Raw genomic sequence first — 17,821 nt, 5'->3', positions numbered from 1 at the left:
AACTGGTCATAGAAGCCAACTTTGAAATGAATGTGTGCAAACTCCTTAGCCGACCTCCCCCCATACCCATTTGACTGACAAATGGCGTGCACAAACTTAGTTAGTGGCAGCAGCAGCACTCACAGGGGAGCTCACACAGCACTCTCAGAGCTGGCTGCTACGCAACCGGTAATGACTCTTAAGCTGGCCACACTTCTAACCAACTTAGATGTGTGGCCAGCTGGTTACCCCAAAATAAGGGGGAAAGATGTGGGGTCCCCCCGTGATGTCAGCATAACAAGACCTGTTGAAATGATAGAGGGGGAACCTAGGGTGGGGGTTTCAAACTAGCCCCAGGCTACTTGGCACCAGGGCTGGCTTTTCCAAGGAAGTCAGCCCATAAAAATTGTGTGCCCTCCCTCCCCCCCCCCTTCCTGGGCATAACCAGCTCTGGTGCTGTGGTCTTAGGGCTTTGAGTTTGGACACAATTAATGGTTAATAACCATTTTGTCTTTGATGAACTACATGTCCAAGCATAGCCAGGTTGCCAAACATAGCTGCCAGGGCCTACTGGAACTTGAAGAACCATAAGTGTCAACTTGCCCTGGAAATAGACACAAGTTTACATTAAGTCTTCTTTCAATCTATACTTACTTGGTCCTGAAGTACAGTAGTCTCAAATGACACCTGTAAGGACCCCCACCCACGCATCTTTTATTTATTTATTTATCTAGCAGAAATAGTTGGACAATGTCAACCTACTACTGACAGGGAAATCATTCAGTTGGGGAAAAGTATCTAACACTGAAATGATTATCGTTCATATAAGTTGGGCAAATCAATCATGTTTGATTTTACCAACTTGTCTGAATGACCATTTTTGGACGTTTTACTTTGTTTGGGAGCAAATGGCCAATTACCGTAGACTTCCGTACATTACCAGACAATCAGGTAATGTTTGGCCAGCTTTAGAGTGCAGACAATATTTTAAATAAATGCTGGGAGGTTCCTTGACGCTGGCATATCATGTGACTGTAGCATGGGAGGATTTTGGACAACTGGAATCCCCATACACACCTTCTTCTCATGCTGTACATTATCTCGATTCCTTGACCCCAAAAGTTTGGCGGTATATTCATATCTGCACATCAACCTCAGAAGAAAAATTATGTTAGAACTAATGTTGAGTTGGACTTTCCAGTCAAAGTGGAGAAAAATATGAAAAATGGATTAGCATATACCCAGAAAATGGCCGCATGTACATACACATATTCACATTTGTATGAATCTGACACTTGCAACTAGTGAAATGGGATAGGACAGAGCTGCATTTACACATGTAAAAGCGTCAAAAGTGGGTACCTGAAGCTGGCGTAAATGCACACTGATGATGGCAGTCTCCAGCACTAGTTACTGTAACTGATTCTTATTGGCTACTGACATATTCATCTTTGAAGCAGATAGGTGCACATGCATATATTATGTTTTTCTGTATGTGTTGTTTTTTCATACACCAGATGGAGAGGTGTCACTGCTGCACTAGGTCTATGCTGGAGAATAACAAATGCCACTTGTTGCACTGAATATTCTTCAGACATTGGAAGAGTGATTTTTGACATCGTAACACAATGAGATCAATATGGTATTATCCGGCAATGTTTCTTTTCATATATTGATTTTGCCAGTAGCACAATATTAATAAAAAAATACTCTTAAAATAATATATAGCATTATTTTTAGTAGATAAATCATCAAGTGCCTGCAAAATGCTTTGTTACCCACTAAAGTAAGCACGTATTGCATTTAATAATAATAATAATAATAATAATAATAATAATAATAATAATTTGCTCACTAAGGGCTACTATTCTGATACAGTCAATCATCCTTACTTAATGTAATCTTGGCTTAACATGCGCTGTGACTCCTTCTACTCTTACTAATCAATGGAAATATACAGTGACTCTAGATTCTATAATTAGTATAAATGGAAATAAAGGGAAAATATTCCAAGCATACACAATGAAAATTATGTTTTGAAAGCTGTAAAGGATCAAGGGAAACTCATGTTTGTTTGTGGAAAAAGGGGAACATGAAGATAAGATGTCTCAGTCTCTCCATGAAAACAATCTGCAAACCGGTTCTTTGTGGAAAAGCAGGAGCTCACTAATGCATGTTTGGGGACAAAGTGGTCATGGTACCCGCCAATTATGGCATTCTTTATTGAAAATGAAAAGGTTTCACCCTCCCAGCAGAGTGGGAAACAATTCAGTGACCATCAGCTGCTTCACCGGCCTGGGACCATGTTTGTCATGTAAGACAGCTGTAGGTCAGAGGTCACTGAATTGGCATCACCCACATTAATGAGGAAGTGATGAGTGTTGTGTACATAAGCTAAGAGCAGAATAATGTATGGTTGTGTGTTCTATAGGACATACTGTATATGGTTAAATAAACAGAAGTAGATATGGTTATGCTATATTTTCCTTTTGTGGTCTAAATTAGAGGACAGCCAGCTATATTGTTAGGGTCTTGAATACAACGCTGAAAAATCACATTAAAGAAATAATAATGTAAATACAAAAAGGTGAACAAGATCAAACTTCTTCTGTAATTAATGTGTCTCTCTCCGGGGAGGATGGGTGAGTCTCTAATATCGCTACTGCGAGCCGCTAGCACAGTGACATTTCCATTGTGCACTTGTGAACCAGCAGACAGTAAGAGGTAGGAAGACACGGTGCTTATACACACAGTATGACAGTTCCTATAGCAGCACACAAAGTGCAGATTCCTGTGCTAACAGCAGTGACAGAGATCATGCATTTCTGCTGCTGCTCTGCAGCCGCCATATTCAAGCTCTCAGTGGCCTAATTAATTACATCATTCATGAGGCCTTTGAATACATAGCTAAATAACCTTTGAATATACTCTTATCTTTTTGTTCTTAGCAATGTCAGAGAGTGACAAAAACTATAATATATTTGCACAGCTCATGTAGCGGGGTGGCCGGCTGCTCAGAGTAGCCCAGCACTGGGGCCAAGGACCGGCGCGCTGGCCATGAGCTAATAATGGCTCACAGACTGGCAGCCAGGGCCGGATTGAGGGCCACATGTGCCTGGAGCTGAAAATCACCAAGGGCCTGTTATGAGACGTAGAGGAGGTGTGACCAATGCAGTGTGGGTGTGTACCCCCCTATACTCTCATCCCCAATGTCTCCCTAAATATGTAAAAGAAAAAAAATGCTTCATTTTGTGAGGTAAATAGAAATACAATGTTACTACTTACGATGTTTGGCTGACCATGCGGAGAGCAGATGGCCAATCAACATCATGTTGTCATGACAATGGGCCTATTTTTATGTGGAGGCATGGAGTTGTAGCTCCATCCGCCCCATTGTTAATCTGGCCCTGCCGGCAGCCAATCAGAGCCAGCTGCTGCGAGCTATACCCGGCTTGCCACCTTCTGGCTCTGCCTCCTCGCTCTGGCTTATACTGTATTAGCCGGTGTGAGCGCCATCAAGGAAGTCTGAAATTGGCGACAGAGTGAAGAAGAAAGAAGAAGAGCTCCCAAAGATCAAGAAGAAGAGAAGATGCCAGAGAGAAGGAAAAAGATGCCAGAAGACTTCTGGTTGCTTACGTCCTGGTGGCAAGAGGTCTTTTGCAAAAGATTTTATTCTGGCTCCTTGCTGTTCAGATGAAGTCCAGTGGAAGTCAATAGTCAGGGAGTCAAGTCAGCAGTGAGAGTCATGCAAATTGAAGAGCAACGCTGATACCTGCGGGGAACGGCCATGGCAAAGGGCTGTTCCCACCATGGTAGTCTAAATTGGGTGAGGTCTCCGAGCAGCACCGTTTCATCATTTATACACTAGTCCACCGTGGCTCCCCCACATTAGCCATTTGGCTTGTTGTGCAAGGGGCACTAGGCCCTAAATATAATTTTATTTGGGGGCAACTGTTGGTGGGCTCTAGGCCCGAGCCTGCATTGTAGGCATTAGGCCCAATGATTGTTGGGCATTAGGCTCCCAAGGTAGAATAGGCATGCACTTGACCCCTTAGCATTAGGCCTGTGTACTGTACCTCATAAGGCTCCAAATGGTTGAGCATGAAGCCCAGGTCACACTTTGTTTAAGTCTTCCCTTTCAATAAGAAGTGTGAAAAGCCTGTCCGCTCCAACGCTGCTTGTTCCACAAACAACCGAGGGGGAAGTAAACCCATTGGGCAGTTCAAATGTGCTCTTTAGGAATGTATCATCTATTTATCTATTATAACCTGCTGTTATAATTTGAATTGTGTTGTTTAACCTGATGTTAGTGTAGAGATAACACAAACTCCGATTTACACCAGTGAAGTGACACACGTAGGTGTAGACTGTTGTCTGTGTTTTTCTCTTTGTTTATTCGCAGGGCTCTGTGAGTGGAACATTGTGCCAAGGTGATAGGAATATTCTCAGTGAGTGCAATCTGTGTACTGCCTTGTTGTCCTAAGTCCCTTTTCTTCGTTGGCCCAACTAATTGCTTTATGGTGCTTGGCACTGGGTTGTAGCTAAGTCTGAGGCCAAAAGTGCCATTAATTACCTCCTACTGAATCCAGCAGTGGTCATGTAGACTTAGCTTGTCTGCCTTCTTTTGCAGGCTTTGAAAATCTGGATTTTTCCTACAGCCCTGTATCTGCATCTCTCATCTCTCAGACATGTTCCAGGATAATAAAGGTGAGAGCGGATGCACCTGAATACACGTTTGCAACCCCACCCACGTACCTCTCACACTCACACAGTGTTTCCTAGCACTTCTCTGCTTTATTCACCACTTCTTCATCATAGTTACACCACATCAATGGATAGTTAAGGCCATCCCAGCACAGCACCATATAAGAAGGGACGGACTGGCCATCTGGCAATTACTTCTGGTAAATGTCAGCTAGGACCTGACCGAGCAATTCCGCCTAATTGAGCTCTGGCCTGCCGGTGTGCTGTGAAGTCATCCCCCATGACACATGGTATGCCCCGTGACACGTTGCCTTGTGGCATGTGGTCATGCATATTTAGGGAAGGAATGGGCAAGCATAGGCAGAGTATAGTAAAGGCTTGTTCACATAATTGTTACCCAAGTAGAGCAGGATGCGGATATGAAATGATGCCAATGACAATCAGCAGAACTACTTAGCCGCTTCTAACTGGCATTTCACAACTTGACTCCATCATCTGAATACTTAAAAGGTTAGCATTGCTGCAATATTATGGAAGGTTGTGGCCGTCTGTTCACATTTCATCACATTTCCGTTTAGTCTCTTGCAGGAAAGAAGATACCCATTTACTTTTTAAAATGGGAAACAGCAGATGTCAGTATTTAAATTAATTTGTATTTTTGTTTAATTATTAATATTTGTACAGTATGTAATTACAATTCTTTGTGGAATATGGGTACTTTTTATGGCCTTCCACAGAGGAATAGAGCTGCATGACCAATGATTATCCTCGTTGCTTGTTATGCTAAAGACTGGGCATTTTGTAATATAAACTGTAATAGCATCTGTAATTTTGGCAAGTTTCTTAATAACATTGGATTTGGGCAGTTGTCTTTGTTCCTTATGTTGTAAATATATGATTTTAAATATGCAGGATAGGGAAAATCTCCAGGACTGGAGATAATTGGAAATCCATTGTTGTATGTTTGATTCTCATTTGAATTAAAAGGTCCCTATTGTTGACATAAGGCACCTTTCACCACAAATAGAAGACAATAAGACACTAGGGCCCTCATTCAGAGCCGTACGCTCTGAGCAGAGCGCACGCTCTGAATGAGGGCCGCCCTCCATGAAAATGGAGCGTCCTCCTGGACGCTCGTATAGCTGTGGGTCACCACCCACAGGCTATACGAGCGTGCAGTTTGATGGCCGCGATGGTCTTGACCATCGCGACCATCGAAACTGCGTACAAAAGCCTGTGGTTGAGTTTTTCAACCACAAGGCTCAGAGTGAATTTGGCTCTATCAGAGCCAAAATCACTCCCACTGACATCACTAGTGATGTCAGTGGGCCGGCATCTGATGGGAGGCGTTCCCGTGGGAACGCCCCCGTCAGGGAGGCACGCCCACCAAAGGGGGCGTGCTGTCAGTCAACATCGACAGCACGCCCCCTTTGAAGAGACACTACGAGCGAAGGAAAATCCTTCGCTCGTCGCGTCTGGCGCATGCGCACGACAGAGCTTCCTCCGTCGTGCGCATGCTCAGTGCAGAACATCGACCCACTTGCGAGCGGACAGCCACTCGCGAGTGGGTCTGAATCAGGCCCTAGGAGCGGGATGCAGCAATGCAGTTTTTTGCAGTCAAAACTCCAAAAATGATGTTTTCAGTGGTTTGGCCTCTAACTGCATATGTACCAACCTCTTAAATGATTTACAATCCTGGGCTTGAATGCGGTGGGAAATGCCATCTTTAGATAGCATTGCCCAAGAACATTGCTTCTATTTGCATTTGCATTGTGCCCTGAGAGGGATCCAATCAGATCCCTCTCAGCACCCCCTATGGCGCATGCATCATGTGACGCATGTGCAAAAGGACTTCTGGGTCATAAACCCGGGAGTCCTTCTATCGCAAAGGTCAGCTCTTACCAGAAGAGCTGTCCTTTGTGATTTTTATTCAAGCATATAGTGTTAATAAATGCCATCATGCTTGGGAAGAGTGTCGGAATGCATCACATTCAATGTGTCATGCATCCTAGTTATGATAATGGTCTGTATGCCACCAAGGTGTTTGAACTGATCAATATCTATGGTAAAATCTGACAGTGACTCCCAAAGGGTGTGGTGACCCATACCTAGACATGAGGAATGGGATAAAAGAGAATGCAGGAAGAGCATCAGGAGATGAGTAGTAATTGTACATTTTCCGTGATGAACTAGCATTGAATTTGCGGGTTCTGCCAGGTGCAGCGAGTTCCTGCGGTATGTTTTCTTGCTTCATCAGGAGCTCACTGCAGTCTCAGTGGATCCAGTGTACCCCACGGACAGGAGCTAACTAACAACTGCTTGTCCTCCACCACAATGGTGGAGGACAAACAGGCTAAGCAGCCGTGATGAGCAAGATTTACATGGAACTAGCAGCATCCCAGCGACACAACAGAAGCGGCATACCTCTAAGCAATACATCCCTGTAAGTGTGGGTAAGCGAGAGACAGGGGGTGCCGAATTTTATGTAAACTAAGGAACAATTAGGAGTTGGGGGCATTTTGGGTGAACTGATACTTAATGGCATTGCATCTAGATGTATACAGTTACAAATTTTAAATTGTTATATTGTATGCAATGTAATATGTAGGATACCATGGTACCTTTGCTATTGTGTCTTTCCCATGATATCTGGGACTAATGGTACAGTGCTTGACTTAAACAGCTGCCTATGTCAAGGTGGTAAGAAGTGCATCCAGTTCCCCACTTCAGTCTTGAGTTGTGTCCTACTGAAAATATGTAGGTAAATGTCCTTTTTCTGTTGCATCTTAAGCTGTATACACACGGTACGATCTGTGCAACCAAAGATATCGCTGAACGATTTCCCTTGAACTTTTCTGTAGTGCAGGACAAACAATATTGGGTGTACACACTGAAAGATATCGATGATAGATATCTTTCAGTGAAGTCATCAACCACATCTCTGAACATGCAAATCATGATGAAATCGTCCAAGTTGGCCTGCATGTACGGACGACCATAGATATCGTTATTGTCCATGCGGGAACGCGCATCGTTGGTCGTTCATTCTCTGCATAAAAATGAACGATATGAAAAATCTATCTTTGAATGATATCGTTATCGTTCATAATTATCGTACTGTGTGTACGCACCTTAATCCTACTTGACCTGAGCCCCTGAGCATATACTGTAGTTGTGTGCATTGCTAGTAGAATGGACTTGTGGCTCTTTCCTAGTCACACCTCTGCTGCTATCCATCACTGTAAAAAAATCCCTTTGCAGAATTCATCAATTTCCTCATTTAGAGTGTCAATATGTTCTGTGCTTTTGGAGACAGTACTATTGGCTTTCTAGGACGGACTTTATATTGTTATTGAATGTTTGTTATATTCTCTACATCTATTGCTGGGGTTTGCTTGTGTGTAAATTCCTATTCTGGTAACCTTCAAGTGTATTTTTCTGAATTGTCCCAGCAAGCTGACTATTGCTGTAGTGTATATATTACAGAAGCTCGACAGTCCCTTCTTGAAATGAAACCACTTGTGTTTCATTTCCCAATTTACAAGCATTTTCAACCTTAGTGTTCCTAGCAAAAATAAGAATATATAATTATAGCAATTTAGATTATATAACCTGCCAGTGGTATACCACTTGGTTTAGCTTGATAGCACACTAAATAAGTGTTATTGTCAGGAGTTTCTAAACACTAACAACCTGTGTTGGACCGATTACCGTACAGCAGGGAGTGGCACTGTTATGAACCAACTAGCACTAGCTCTGAGACTACAAAGACAAAGCTGGACTTTGTTTTTTGTAAAAACAATAAAATAATAAGACGCTCTAACACAGCCGTTGGTGTTTATTTAAGAAGTGACAAATGCAATGAAGTCATAGTGCATACACACAAAGAACAAAGTGCACACAGGTATAAAGCATAAGATCATCAATAAAAATTGATTTCTGTCTCGCTCCTTTTGACAAGTCACTTCATCTGCCCATGCCTTGGGTAGCAAAGAGTAGAATTAATGATGAGTCCTAGAGGGCAGGAATTCACTGTTTATCAATGTACAGTGCTACATAAGCAGAAGACAGCTACAGCTTCTGTATGGTTCAATAGTTTTAAGTAGGGAATTTTTGCAGTCCGTGCAGCACCTTTAATTTACCATGTTAAAACCAGTGGTGTATATATAATGGGTACAGGGTCTGCCATGTACACAGACGTATGAGTTAATGGGGTTCCATGCTGCAAACCGGAACTGATTCAGACTTGTACGCAAACCCGATGGTTTGCATACAAGTCCGATAGTTAATGATCGGCGCATGTGCCACTCATTGAATGCGACGGCGTGATTGACATGCTGCGGACGGGGACGGCTCTGCCTGCCTTTCCATAAAATGAGGGCGTGTCTGTCCCATTTTCTGGGAGTGCCATAGTGTCTGAAAATTTGCTTGCCTCACAAGCAGGCAGGAGGTGGTCATTCTGATTAAGCTTAGGTTTACTCAGATGGCTGATGCTGTGGTGTTGGTCCAATCCTGCATCTTCAGATGCAGATATGTCTGAGATGCTGGTGGAGGCATCTTTTTCCTTCAGACTTCTCCTGCAGGCATTAGCATATTTTTACACAGCAGCTGCATCCAAAGACACAGCTGCTGTGCAAAAGCGTCCATTTGTGGATCAGGCCCACCATGCACAAAGAACTGTGATGGGAACAGTAATGGTACTCAGACCAGCCCAGTGCCAACCAAATAAATATATTGAAATCTAGCATTTTAAGATGTAATTTTAACTTAGCCTCAAAGGTGTATATAGGGGTCCAAGCACCCTGGCAAAATAACCCCCCATAAAGACAAAAATAAAGGGATGTGGCCTCATCAGAAATGGGTGTGACCACACAATAATTCTAACTAAAAGTACACCACACAGTAGTGCCCTTTATTCACATTACACCAGACAGTAGTCCCCTTAATCACATTATGTCACACAGAAGTACCCCTTATACATGTTACACCACATAGTTGTACCCCTTATTCATGTGCTGCCACACAGTAGTACCCCTAATACACATAACGTTACGTTACGCAGTAGTACTCAGGTGCAGGCCCCCTATGTTGTGATGCCCTCGAGACCCCATATCAGGTGCAGCCCCCCCTATGGTGTGATGCTCAGCAGACGTAGGCTCAGTGAGCGGAGTGGGGGTCGCACATGCACGGAGCTGGTGTTTCCTCCCCCTGACTGCCATGCATGAGCCTGGAATGGGCTTGCACCTGCTGGAGGAGGGCGAGGCAGCGCTTACCTGTCACAGGTACAGCTTGGAGACCCCTGCCCCATTCCTGCAGCCAGAGTCGCACCGTGTCCAAGGACCATGAGTGGAAAGAGATTCTCCAAGCTGCTGCAAATGCGCTGAAGGCGGAGGTCAGTGGCTGCTGCTCCTTATTCCAGGGACGTGCATTCAGGGGAGGTAGGGCCTCCCTTGTCATGATAAGTAAAATGATACAAAGAAGATATTTATAACACAGATTCTGTGTCATAAATATCTGTTTTACATTATTCTATCATTCTCTAGTGTCTCCACAGTTGCCTTACGCTGACAATAGAAAAGTGCAGAAGCATGGGACGGGGTGACAGGCTGTAAAAGTCCTTTGAAAAAAATAGCGCAAAGCTGCACCTATAGAAATGCCTAAATGACAGAGACATGCTTTCAGCCCATATAAAAGCACTCCCCTGTCAGTCAGGCAGATGTGATTGGACAGCAGATCCATCACTGGGTCCGCTGTCATCACTGGGTGGGTAGCGGGCATATGCAGCGGGGACGCAGCAGGGACACAGCAAGGGTGTGGGCATTAGTGGTGGCAGATGGCGTGGATACCTGGCATGGCAGCAGGCCTGGATTCGAGAGTATCCAGTCCCGACCAGCCATTCTGCAGAGTTTGGCAGCAGTTCCAATTTCAAAAATGGCGCCTCAGCGTAATTTTTGACATTCAAGATGGCCATCGTGAGCCAATCACAGCTCGCCATGTCATCGCCCCTCCCAGTCTAGCTGGCTTATATAAGTCACGCATGGAAACAACTGGCGTGCAGGATCTCCTGAAGATAGAAGACACCTGAAGCCCTGGGGAGGCAGGGGCCATGCAAAAGAGCTTAAAGCCCGCTACCCCTCAGGTGAAGATGCTGTATAATAAACTTTTAGTAAAAAGTTGTCTTGTATTTATTTTAATATTTTCTTTATAGGCGGACTACAGGTACCAGCGGGTCCTTAATGCGCGGGCATGTAGGCACTTGTGGTTCTCCAAGTGCCGGCATGCTGGGGGAGGCTTGCTGGGACCTGTAAGCCACCTGTAAAGACCAATATTATCATACGATGAACCCCACACCCACCGCCACCAATTTACATTTTTTGGGATCTCCACTTTCCAAGGAACTCCAGCACTGGGCTGACTAGTTTAGGGGTGGTTAATGTGACGGCAGGGGGACCCCACATTGAGTGTACCCCCTGTTATGACATTATTCTCCTGGCTGGTTCACCGTGGTGCTGGTTACTGTTAAATAGTGGAAACCTACACTGTTTTTTTCAAGGGGGGTGTTAGTCAGCCAGTGCCTCCCCAGCCATTGACCTCACCGAATGTCACTGCCTCATACTGTATACTCAGTGATGACTGATAGCTGTGCAAACCAATCAGCAGCTGGCCCCGCTGACAGAGCCTCTGTCAGTGGTGCGAGCTGTTGATTGGTTTTCACCGATGTCAGCCATGAAAAAGGGGAATATAGGGTAGAAGTAGTAGATATTGGCCAGCCCACGGAGCTCTCACTCAAGAGGTAGGACTAGGGCATCCAAGCCATCGGCAGGGCCAGCGAGAACTGTTCGAGTGGTCTACTATCTGAACTACCCCCTGGCCACAGGTGGCACCACCGGACGGTGCCCACCCCCCCTCGGCCAGTGCCCTAGTGAGTGCTATCCTGTTAAGGGGTAGATACGCCCCTGCTTACCCTTACAGGTCAAAAAACAGTGAAAAGTGCCACAAAAAAAAGCAATATTTCCATATTTATATTTTTTGAGTGCCGGCACAGCCCTTGTTGTAAACGGCTGTCCCAGTGAGGACACATATTTGCGAAAGCTGTTGACATGATCCACACATGCACCGATCAGCATTGGCGACGTCAGACTGATGTGGATCGGGGAGCCAGCCAGAGGAAGCGGACAAATGCGAGGCAGCAGGGGAGTAGAGAAGAGTCAGCCGGGGCAACAGGAAGAAGCAGGAAGAGAATGCGTCTTTCCTGCTTTTCTCAATTTCTGCTGGTGAAAAGACACATAACACCAACTATGGATGTTATATTTCACAAAAAAGATGAGATTAATCAGATGAGATTTATTAAATAGACCCCTTAGTAAGAATAATTTAACATTGACATTTTTGTTTCAGAGATGTAAGGTTATGACCTGTGTAGGGCCTGGGACCAATATAATAACCTAAGAAAAACAATAATTTTTATTACCTCCATCTTGAACATTCTAGAAGCTTTGGAGAAGTTCCATTTGCAAAGGTTTAGTGTATGTACAGGACAGACAGAAGGATAAAGCATATCTTTTTACAGCGCATTTGTTATATGAACTCTTGTCAAACTATACCATTAATCTTAATTCTAGATACATTACATGAACATCCATTACCTTGGGGATAAATGTGCTGCCCGTTAATGCTGTAGTGTATATTACCCCAAATTATTAGAAAGCAAAAATCAATACGTATTTGTTTTATTTCCTGTTCCAGATCTCAAAGTTCGTAGCAAACTCATTAAAGACATTGTACATCATGGGGGATGGTAACCTGTAATCTGTTTCAGTTTTGATGCCAAATTGTCTCAATTTGATTCCATCCTTTTGAAAATGCCCAACTATACCATTGCTTTAGTTTTATCATAGGAATTAGGGAGCTTAATTTTAGGGTTCAAGGCATTTCTTCACATCCAATCATCTGTCTCTGGTCATATAAATATAGACAAATATACTCCGGGACGGATTAAGGTCTGTGGGGGCCCCTGGGCAACAAACTTGTGGGGGCCCCTTATGCAATGTCCCCAGTAGCAGTGCCCCTTATGTAGTGCCCCCAGTAATGGTCCCCCCTATGCAGTACCCACTGTAGTAATGCCCCTTATGCAGTGCCCCCAGTAGTGGTCCCCCTATGCAGTGCCCCTTATATAATGCCCCCAGTAGTGGCCTCTTATACAGTGCCCCTTATATAGTGCCCCCAGACCCAGTAGTGGTCCTCCCTTATATAGTGCCCCCAGTAGTAGTCCCCCCCTATGCATTGCCCCCAGTAGTAGTCCTGCCCTATGCATTGCCCCCAGTAGTAGTCCCCCCTATACATTGGGGCCAGTAGTAGTCCCCCCTATGCATTGACCCTAGAAAATGCCCCCCCCAGTGCCCCCATGAAGCGGCCCCCTATGCGGTGCCCCCTGTAGCGGCCCCCCCTATGCAGTGCTCCCTGTAGCGGCCCCCCCTATGCAGTGCCACCTGTAGCGGCCCCCCCATGCAGTGCCCCCTGTAGCAGCCCCCCTATGCAGTGCCCTATGTAGTGGCCCCCCTATGCAGTACCCTCTGTAGCGCCCCCCCTATACACGCACACACACAAAAAAAAGAATGACAACTTATCTGAATCCCCGCTCCTGACGCGACCGCCGCTGCCCGCTCTGAGTCCCAGGTCTTCCACTGCACTATGGGAGAGATGTCAGCGTCATGACGTCTCTCCCATCACATGCTGCGGGTAGATATGGAAGTCGGAGCTCATGAATGAGCTCCAGGCAGCTCCCTCCATTGACGCAGCAGCCAATGAGAGTCATGTGTGCGGCTGTGTGTGTGCCACTGTTTCCAACTTATAGATACCCAGTGCAGATTAACCCATAAAAGAAAAAATATATACAGTATGTTGTATATCAGCTACTGTACATTACAAAACAATGGATAGAATATTTACACAGGTACACTCACCTTTAGGAGAAAATGTGTATATTAATAAAGTTATTATTTCCTTAATAATAATTTAATAATAAGTTATTTTATTTATTTTCAATGATTTTTCTGGCTTCCCTAAGACCCTCCAGTATATATTTATTTTTGTTCACATTCATACAAATGAGGGCTATGAAGTCCTGGACATAAGGATCAATATGCCTTTTGCACCTAGTACTGTTTAGGCAGCTGCCAGGGCACAATGATGATGATGATCCATGACCCATATGCAGATACAGCTGCATATGGGTGCATGTACACATTAATCCCATGCACACTTCTTTCATGCCAGATTTACTTCCAACTCTGCATCAGACCCTATTTGTTTTTTGTTTTTTTGCTGTGTCCATCTGCTACAGATCTGTATAAGTTCCATAGTTTAGTAATATTGGATGGAGCAGGTTTCGTGATTTTGTCATTGTTGCTACCAGCCACTCACATCCTCACCTCTCATTGGGCCTGATTCAGAGATGGACATAAATCCTATTGTGGTTGCGACCCCATATTGTGAGGTTCTGATTTTGTTGTGGACCCAGGGTGGTGATAGGAGCAGACACAGAAGCAGATTTAAATGAAAAAGTGGAGTTTTTAATAAGTGGCTTAGAAGACATGGAAATGGCAAATGAAAAAGTCCAGGTATAGCACTAAAGTGCACTTGATAACTGTAGTGGGGGTAAATGGGAGAATGTCCAGATAGTGACAGGCAGGAACAGTCCAGTATACAGGTATGGTGAGCTGTAACAGAATGCAGGTATGGTGAGCTGTAACAGAATGCAGGCAGAGGTAATGAAGTCCAGCTGGGAGTGAATGGAGGCAAGGTGCAGTGAAACAGCTGGTTCAGGTACTCAGGCAGGTGAAAAGGTAAATGGAGGGTGCAGGGTAAGTCCAGCAGGTTGGAGTAGACAAGGTTCAGGCTAGTAGCGCTTCCAAGGAGGCAGGTAAGGCACAGGTACTCTCTCTCAGCCGCAGCTGAGAAACACGTTGCACTGGCAAAGGAAGGACGGCTCTGGACCTTCCTAAATACTCAGTGCCACGCTGTGACTGGCTGGAAAGAACACATGACCCACCAGGATTGCACAGCTTGAATCACATTGCCGCAGGCAAGATGGCGGCGCCCTTGCCAATGGAACAGAAGCACCGCCAGACCTCACCAGGCCTAGTGACAATGTGCCCGCACAGAACCATGTGCAGCCAATGTCCCTTGCCAAACACCAGCACCGCTGCCAGAGACCCCCCCCGCCACAACGACCTCACAGGTAATACCCGGTGACCACCATGCGAGAAACCCTGGCCGTAACACATATGAAGAGGTTGTGCAAAATTATGCAAATAGCACAGCCGCTGGGATTTGTATTTGAGATGCCCACTAGCGGTGTCTCAAGTCTGCCACTTGAGTACACAGATTCACCATCGGTTGCAGCGTCAATGCTCTGAGTCAACTCATGGTAACTCAGAATGTCTGCCAGAGAGAATGTGAGGTGATGAGGTAATGGTGCCTTAACCACTGCATTTGAGTGGCTACCCCTCTCCCCCGTTGCCTCCCAGAAATGCCACGTCCAAATCCTTACTGCTACTACTGTCTCTAAGTCATTGTGATGCAAACATTGGCATTACATCCACCTCAGTCCCATTACCTCATCACATCTCATATCCTCATCACCTCTCATTACGTCATCGCCTCTCATTACGTCATCGCCTCTCATTACCTCATCGCCTCTCATTACCTCATCACATCTCATTATCTCAGCATGTTTCATTACCTCAGTACCTCTTATTACCTCAGCACCTCTCATTACGTCATCAAATCTCATTACCTCATCATCTATCATTACCTCATCACATCTCATTACCTCATCAAATCTCATTACCTCATCACCTCTCATTACCTCATCACCTCTCATTACCACATCACATTTTATTACCTCACATTATATCATCACATCTCATTACCTCATCACCTCTCATTACCACATCACCTCACATTACCACATTACCACATAACATCTCATTACCCAATCACATCTTATCACCTCACATTACATCATCACCTCTCATTACCTCATCACCTCATCACCTCTCATTACCTCATCACCTCTCATTATGTCATCATCTATCATTATCTCATCACCTCTCACTACCTCATCACCTCTCATTACCTCATCACATCTCATTACGTCATCACCTCTCGTTACCTCATCACCTCTCATTGTCAGACCCTGGTGTAGTTTGTCCTCAGCTAAGAGTTCAGTAGCTGGAGGGCTAGGGTGAGTTGGAGGTAGGAGATAGGGTGGCAGAATATGTCTTCCTCATAGACTACTCGCAGATGTTAGCGAGACCTACTCCAAGGCGTGGAATCTAATCCACTTAATGGTGTTCACCAGTGACCCCTCCAAGCGGACTATATGTTTAGCTGCACCAAGTGAACAGGTCGTGGCCCCCAGAGTAGGTATCTGGGAGTAGCAGGAAGACAAGGACAAGACTACTAATGTACTGGAGGAACAACTGGGAGAATCAGCAGGATGAGGCAGATGCCAATAGCAATGGGAACAACTCTGGGGTTCCAGACAGAGATCCGCCATGGGTACCTCTACTGGGGAACTAGATGCTAAATGGTGAAGAATGTTGCTTCAGTGATTTGGTTGCTGAATAGCGATGGGTAACAGTGTGGAGGTTTTGAGGATGTGTTATGGAGGTTTATTGGTGACTGGGTATCCAGATGCTGAATAGCAATGGGCGACAGCTTGAATGGACCAGACGCTGAATAGCAATGTTAGCTGGCAAAGTATCCAGATGCTATATAGCGATGTTAGTTTGGCAAAGTATCCAGATGCTGAATAGCGATGGGAAACACGAAGGTTGCAACTAAATGGAGAACACTAGGGAGTAGTGTTGAGCCTAGGACGCAGTCTCAGCAAATGAACACTAGAGAAGTGAAGTTGCACAGGCAGCAACTTCAAGAGTTGAACTAAAATACCCTTAGGTAACTGGTCATTGGTCAACTGAGGCATCTGACTGACCATAGGCTACCAGTGGAGGATACTAGTCAAATAACAAAAACTAACATGGCGGCACCCACGTCCACGCCAGTGGCAACCAAGACGTGCACATGAGAATTCTAGCAGACCCTGGAGAGAAAAATTAGCCACTATTGGTTCCTAGGCCTGACATCCACACGCATTGGAGCAAGCAGACACTAGCGTAGGGGTTAGCAGCGGGCGACTCCAGCCCCATCCTGACAGTACCCCCCCCTTCAGAGTGGACTCCGGACACCAGGATGGCTTGTTGGGAAATTTTCTATGGAAGGAACGAATGAGCTAAAGGGTTGCAAACATCCAATGCTTTAACCCAAGAGCATTCTTTGGTGCCATAATCCCTCCAGTCAATCAAGTATTGGAGCTGTCCCAAACAAAGATGAGAATCTGTTTAACTTTAAATTTGAATTAACGTTGGGTGTGAACTTGTGGAGTGTTCGGTGGAAATTGTTGAAACCAATTAAGGACTAAAAGACGAAGCAGTGAGATATGAAAAGATTTAGATAACTTTAAGTGTGGAGGTACAGTAGGTCCAATTGGTAAGCAACCGGATTTATGACTTTCAAAATTTGATAAGGCCCAATAAACCGTGGAGCAAATTTCATGCTTGGCACCTTCTTCCTGATGTTTTTTGTAGATAACCAGACTTTGTCACCAGGTTTCAACAAAGGAATGGCCATACGCTTACGGTCAGCAAATCTTTTGTAATTACAAGAGGTTCTTTTCAAGGAAGCATGAACTTCCTTCCAAATTCCAGAATATGATTCAAGAAGTTTTGTAACTGCTGGAACTTGAAATGGAGGCAGACTTTGAAATTCCGGTACTTTGGGATGTCTACCAAATAATGTGAAGAAAGGTGTAGAACTAGCAGAAGTATGGTATCGGAAGTTATGGGCAAATTCTGCCTCGGTAGAAGATCCAGCCAATCATCCTGAGAAGAGGACACAAAAATCCTTATGAAGGTTTCCAGCTCTTGATTCACCCGTTCGGTTTGCCCATTGGACTGAGGGTGGTATGCAGAGGAGAATCTCAGCTTGACTCCACAAGAGAAACACAATGCTTGCCAAAATTTAGCCACAAACTGCACACCCCTATCGAACACAACTTCAGATGGTATACCGT

This window comes from Taudactylus pleione, unplaced genomic scaffold (genome assembly GCF_031769625.1).
Source record: "Taudactylus pleione unplaced genomic scaffold, aTauple2 ptg001990l, whole genome shotgun sequence".
Lineage (NCBI taxonomy): Eukaryota > Metazoa > Chordata > Amphibia > Anura > Myobatrachidae > Taudactylus > Taudactylus pleione.
Note: the sequence above shows the minus strand (reverse complement) of the source record.